This window comes from Rhinoraja longicauda, unplaced genomic scaffold, assembly GCF_053455715.1.
Source record: "Rhinoraja longicauda isolate Sanriku21f unplaced genomic scaffold, sRhiLon1.1 Scf000334, whole genome shotgun sequence".
Taxonomy (NCBI): Eukaryota; Metazoa; Chordata; class Chondrichthyes; order Rajiformes; family Arhynchobatidae; genus Rhinoraja; species Rhinoraja longicauda.
In genome coordinates, this window is record NW_027601552.1 from 62,159 (window position 1) to 69,685 (window position 7,527).

Below are 7,527 nucleotides of genomic sequence, written 5' to 3' on the forward strand. Positions count from 1 at the left end.
GCCTCCATTTACCACTCGCACACATTGAAGCTGTGTCCTCTAGCCTTTGACATTTCCACTCAGAGGGGCATTTTTGACGAGTTTCCCTGTTGTAGGCGCATTGACCTTCATTGCAGAGATTGCTCGACAACAATAGTCATGTTGCAGTACAGCACACAATCATAGCAGAGAGAGTGGTATCGGCGTCGGTTTATTATTGTCACCAGATAGTTCGTTCGCGGGCTCTGCAGTTAAGTCGTGCCATTCATGAGAACAACCAAACCATAGACAAATGCAACAGGTAGTGCAAAGGGAAAGACAACCAGGGTTCAAGGATGTTACATCTGGAGAGAAAGTGAAGATTTAACAAATTGCAGACATCCCAATGGGTAGGTTGGGAGATCAGAACTACACCCGCATCGAGCCAAGATGTAGCGAACATATGGTGGACATTGAGAGCGGTTTTGGTGTTCATATTCGCGGATTATTGAAGTTTAAGGCAGGTGGATCGGAGAGCGGAAGATCCACAAAATATTTCACTTTACCGACCTGCGAGGTTATTCTTCAATAGGAACTGGGTGGATTGGCGGATAATATGCTGAACCTGACAGAAAAGGGACGAGAAACTTCGCCTACCCACATCCTTCGCAGATTCTTCCTAACCGATGTATTAATGAAACATTTGGCGTTTAGCTCAAATATCCAGCTTCTGCAGTTCTTTGTGTCTATATTTCCCTTTACTGCGTGTAGCTGACTGCGTGGACTGCGTGTAGCTCTGTCCACTTCATTGCTCGCTTCCAGCCTTAGAAACATAGCAACATAGAAAATAGGTGCAGGAGTAGGCCATTCGGGCCTTCGAACCTGCACCGCCATTCAATATGATCATGGCTGATCATCCAGCTCAGTAGCCTGTACCTGCCTTCTCTCCATACCCCCTGATCCCTTTAGCAAAAAGGCCACAGCTAACTCCCTCTTAAATGTAGCCAATGAACTGGCCTCAACTACCTTCTGTGGCAGAGAATTCCACAGACTCACCATTCTCTGTGTGAAGAAATGTTTTCTCATCTCGGTCCTAAAAGACTTCCCCCTTATCCTTAATCCGTGACCCCTGGTTCTGGACTCCCCCAACATCGGGAACAACCTTCCCGCATCTAGCCTCTCCAACCCCTTAAGAATTTTATATGTTTCTATAAGATCCCCCCTCAGTCTTCTAAATTCCAGCGAGTACAAGCCCAGTCTATCCAGTCTTTCCTCATATGAAAGTCCCGCCATCCCAGGGATCAATCTGGTGAACCTTCTCCGTACTCCCTCTAAGGCAAGAACGTCTTTCCTCGGGTTAGGAGACGCACACAATACTCCAGGTGCGGTCTCACCAAGGCCCTGTACAACTGCAGCAGAACCTCCCTGCTCCTAAACTCAAATCCTCTTGCTATGAATGCCAACATACCATTCGCTTTCTTCACTGCCTGCTGCACCTGCATGCTTACTTTCAATGACTGGTGCACCATGACACCCAGGTCCCGTTGCATCTCCCCTTCTCCCAATCGGTCACCATTCATGTAATACTCTGCTTTCCTGTTCTTGCCGCCAAAGTGGATAACCTCACATTTATCCACATTATATTGCATCTGCCATGCATTTGCCCACTCGCCTAATCTATCCAAGTCACTCTGCAGCCTCCTAGCATCCTCCTCGCAGCTAAACCGGCCACCCAGCTTCGTGTCATCCGCAAACTTATAGATGTTGCATTCAATTCCCTCGTCCAAATCATTAATATCCACTGTAAATAACTGGGGTCCCAGCACTGAGCCTTGCGGTACCCCACTAGTCACTGCCTGCCATTCCGAAAAGGACCCGTTTATTCCTACTCTTTGCTTCCTGTCCGCCAACCAATTTTCTATCCGCCTCAACACTGAACCCTGAATACCGTGTGCCTTTAGTTTGTACACCAATCTCCTATGTGGGACCTTGTCGAAGGCCTTCTGAAAGTCCAGATATAACACATCGACTGGTTCTCCCTTATCCACTCTACTAGTTACATCTTCGAAAAATTCTATAAGATTCGTCAGACATGATTTGCCTTTGGTAAATCCATGCTGGCTTTGTCCGTTGATTTAACCACTTTCCAAATGTGAGGCTATCACATCTTTAATAACTGACTCTAGCATTTTCCCCACTACCGATGTTAGGCTAACTGGTCTATAATTCCCCGTTTTCTCTCTCCCTCCCTTTTTAAAAAGTGGGATTACATTAGCTACCCTCCAGTCCTCAGGAACTACTCCAGAATCTAAAGAGTTTTGAAAAATTATCACTAATGCATCCAGTATTTCTGAGGCTACTTCCTTAAGCACTCTGGGATGCAGCCTATCTGGCCCTGGGGATTTATCTGCCTTTAATCCATTTAATTTACCTAACACCACTTCCCGACTAACCTGGATTTCCCTCAGTTCCTCCATCTCATTAGACCCCCGGTCTCCCGCTATTTCCGGCAGACGGTTTATGTCTTCCTTAGTGAAGACAGAACCAAAGTATTTGTTCAATTGGTCTGCCATCTCCTTGTTCCCTATGATCAATTCACCTGTTTCCAACTGCAAGGGACCTACATTTGTCTTAACTAATCTTTTTCTCTTGACATATCTATAAAAGCTTTTGCAGTCAGTTTTTATGTTCCTTGCCAGTTTTCCCTCATAATCTATTTTCCCTTTCCTAATTAAGCCCTTTGTCCTCCACTGCTGGACTCTGAATTTCTCCCAGTCCTCTGGTATGCTACTTTTTCTGGCTAATCTGTATGCTTCATCTTTTGTTTTAATACTATCCTTGATTTCCCTTGTTAGCCACGGATGCACTACCTTTCCTGGTTTGTTCTTTTGCCAAACTGGGATGAACACTTGTTGTAGTTCATCCATGCGACCTTTAAATGCCTTCCATTGCATGTCCACCGTCAACCCTTTCTGCATCAATCGCCAGTCTATCTTGGACAATTCACGCCTCATACCCTCAAATTTAACTTTCTTTAAGTTCAGAACACTTGTTTCTGTGTCGACTTTGTCACTCTCCATCCTAATGAAGAACTCTACCATATTATGATCACTCTTGCCCAAGGGGCCTCGCACAACAAGACTGCTAACTAACCCTTCCTCATTACTCAATACCCAGTCTAGAATGGCCTGTTCTCTCGTTGGTTCCTCGACATGTTGGTTTACAAAACCATCTCTCAAACATTCCAAGAAATCCTCTTCCTCAGCACCCCTGCCAGTTAGGTTCACCCAATCTATATGTAGATTGAAGTCACCCATTATAACTGCCGCACCTTTAGTGCACGCATTTCTAATTTCCTGTTTGATGCCATCCCCAACTCTACTACTGCTGTTAGGTAGCCTGTACACAACTCCCACTAGCGTTTTCTGCCCCTTAGTGTTTCGTAGCTCTACCCATATCGATTCCACATCCTCCGAGCTAATGTCCTTCCTTTCCATTGCGTTAATCTCCTGTCTAACCAGCAACGCTACCCCACCTCCTTTTCCTTTCTGTCTATCCCGCCTGAATATAGAATATCCCTGGATGTTGAGCTCCCAGCCCTGGTCACCCTGGAGCCACGTCTCCGTAATCCCAACTACATCATAATCATTAACAACTATCTCCACATTTAATTCATCCACCTTATTCCGAATACTCCTTGCATTGAGACACAAAGCCTTCAGGCTTGTTTTTATAACACTCTTGCCCCTTATATAATGGAACTTACTTCCATTACTTACTAATTCATGAATTGATGAACGCACAACCACACACATATACGAATCTACACACACGCACACACAAACATATACCCACACATTCACAAATACTCACGCACGCGCGCACAACACCGCACAATCATACATGTACACGAATCTACACACACACAAACGCACACGCACACTCGCTCACTCTCACACACACACATACACACGCGGGCGCGCGCAAACACACTAATACACACACACACACACACACACGCGCACACACACGCACACTCGCTCACGCTCACACACACCCAAACACGCGCGCGCGCGGAAAGAAACTTGTTTGTTCAAGAGAGTGTGACTAATATTGGGGTTGCCTCATTCTCCCGTCCCCACTGGGGAGTTGGTGGGAGTATTAAAGAACATCCGAACTGCGCTGTCGCTCCATTGTGTTCCTGAACTTCACTGGGACAATCAGATGGAACGGGCCCCAATTATATACGTCCATGAAATTAGCTATCCGATCCTGGCTGCGTTTGGTATCCCTGGTAAGCTGTGATGAGATTGTTTAATGCTTCCTCCTGACAGACCGTGAGTACTCTGACTGCCTGTTCCATCCTCTCCGGCACCTTACAGTAATCTGATGTGCGATCAACACAGAAATTGCAACTTCAGACGCAGTGCATCGGCGTCAGCGGCCATAAATGGAGGGAATAGGAGATATGTGGACAGATGTCCAAAGAGTGGACATCACGGGGATTTAATGCGGTGTTTTTAAAGGAGGAATGAAAACGCAAACTCGAGTTTAAAGAGCACATGACGTTGTGATAATTAATATGATGAGTTTCTGAAGAATGGAGCATTGAAAGAGCCTCGTCTTACTAACACTATGTGGTTCTTGTGATTCGCTTCGCTGAGGGCTGTCGCGCTACGCAACATTCAATCGTAACTTTAGCTCCATTACATCAGTGGTTCCATTTAAATACTAATTTCACTGTACTTTGCTCTTCCCCCAGCGAACGTGCTGACGGCTGCGATCCTGTACCGGGGTAAGTGCGGGCTCTCGAAAGGAATCACCCGGTACATGGTGGCGATGGCAATCTCCAACCTCCTCGTTCTCATCGTTCACGTGTTAATTCATAAAATCTACATGTACTATATCCCCAACTCCTTCCTCTCCCTCAGCGCAATTTGTCCTTCCAATATATACCTGCGGATCGTTACTCTGGACTATTCCGTGTGGTTAACCATGTCCTTCACCTTTGACCGTTTTGTCAGCATTTGCTGCCCGAAGCTGAGACTCACCTATTGTACGGATCGGACGGCCGTCACGGTCATTGTGTCCTTGTGCGCGCTGAGCTGCTTGAAGTACATCCCCTTTAACTTCATGTACGTGCCACGCTTCACCGTGGATAGTGTGAAATGGGGGTGCCGACCCAAACACGGCTACTTCATGTCCGATTGGTGGTTGGTTTTTACGTGGATGTGTAGCATCTCTCTCCCCTTCCTACCCTTCCTAATAATCCTATTGTTCAACGGACTGACGGTCAAAAACATCATAGCGGCCAACAGAGTCCGTCGTCGCCTGAAGGCAGTGGATAGCAAGGACACGGAAGCGGAGAATCGGCGGAAGTCCATCGTTTTACTGTTCACCGTGTCGGGCGCCTTCATACTGCTTTGGACAACGGTCGCTGTAACTTTCATCTGCACTCGGGTCACTGTGAACTTCGTGAGCGGGGATCACTCAAGCCCATCTTACATCGCCTATGACGTTGGGGTCTTGCTCATGCACATCAGCTCCTGCGCCAACACGTGTATCTACGGGATTACACAGAGGAAATTTAGACAGGAGGTGAAGAACGCATTTACACATTTAACTAGTATTATCGTTAAACCCATGACACTGGCGCGCCAGTTGCCTAGAACTGGAGGTGGGACATGACGCAGCCCATCAATCTATTATCTCACATGATCGTGCTGTTCGGTGAATTTGGTTCCATCCAGAGCGGGCATGTTGGGCAGGACTCTTCGTGGAATAAAATGTTATCCCAATGTCTAAATTATTGTAACTTGTAAGCCCCGATATATTTCCCATGTAGCGCGCTCGCAACACCTGTTCAAGGCGAGTTCATGCGTGACTTATTTGTTCTTCTAACATCAATATCCGGCACATCCTTTTTGCCCCAAATCCATATGATCCACAACTTCAGTATCAACCGACATGCTTCCCCCTCTCTTTGTTGTTTACTACGTGAATGTGCATTCACCCCCCTCTCCAGCGTGTGCCCTCTTCATCCCTCCCCTTCCCGTTTTACCCACGAGTCTGACTGTCCACGATTATATAATCTCTGTTTACATTGTTGTCACCTTCTCCTAGCTAACAATGATCTATTCTACATTTTCTTTGTGCTGCATCCACTTTGATGTCTCATTCTCACTCCTTACACCTCCTTATCTCTGTGTCGCCCTTTCCCCTGACGTTTAGTCTGAAGAAGGGTCTCGACCCGAAACGTCACCCATCTCTTCTCTCCAGAGACGCTCCCTTTCCCGCTGAGTTTCTCCAGCATTTTGTGTCCAACGTCCATGTAAACCGGCATCCGCAGTTCCTTCCTGCACCTTCCTCCGGCTCCATATTTTTACGCCTCCTGTATCCTTAGCTCCTTCTTTCACACTTTCTCTCTTTTGATCTCTGGAATTTGTACCCATCCGAAATTTATTGTTGGTGCATTTACTGTGGGTATCCGGATAACACGGCCGTTGTGTCCTGCTCCACGTTGCTCTGCGTAGCTAACGGTTCTCCACAACAGGGAGCTGCAACATTAACCTATGATCCTGTGTGTTATATTCCTCGGTTTAAATGTACGCTCTAGTGATAGAGAACGATTAAAATTGATTAATCTTTGCATGAACATTGATATTTTGAGAGAAAAAAATGCATTGTATTAAAATCTCTGTGTCTGTAAACCTACCTTAGTTATTTTCGAATCACGTGACAGGTAATCCGTTCTTGGGTGAGTAGTGGTTAAGTTTAAACGTTAAAGAAGATGTGCGAGGAAAGTGCGGAAGAGTGTTTTGAATAAGGACAGGTCTGGATGTTGGGGGAAAGTACTTAATTGAGGCATTGTTCCTTCGATTATATGTCGAAATCAACACGCCTTATGATCAAAGTGCAGGATCAGCATTTCCCACTGAGGTTGAGAGATAAGGATGGCAATTGAAAGGGTCAGTGGGTGACGAATGGTGTTGTAAAAGCCCACGAAGGAAGATTGTCAGGTTTAAGAATGAGGCATTAGACGCGGCTTTGCAGGAACATAAAGCGAGTCGGAAACTCAAGCGGACAATGAGAGCCGTGAGAAGGGGCATGAAATGTATCGCGATGCAGATTAAGGAACATCCCATGATTTCTTACACGTCCGTTAGAACTAAGGGAATGGGGGTGGGGGTGGGGGGGAGATGGGAACATTTAAAGATCAAGGAGGGATTTATGCGCCGAATCGGATAATGTAGGTGAGGAAATAAAGCAGTACTTTCCATCTGTATTCACCTAGGAGAAGGACTTGGAGGATAGACATTAGACAATAGGTGCAGGAGGAGGCCATTCGGTCCTTCGAACCAGCACCGCCATTCAATGTGTGATCATGGCTGATCAATCTCAATCAGTACCCCGTTCCTGCCTTCTCCCCATACCCCCTGACTCCGCTATCCTTAAGAGCTCTATCTAGCTCTCTCTTGAATGCATTCATAGAATTGGCCTCCACTGCCTTCTGAGGCAGAGAATTCCACAGATTCACAACCCTCTGACTGAACAAGTTTTTCCTCATCT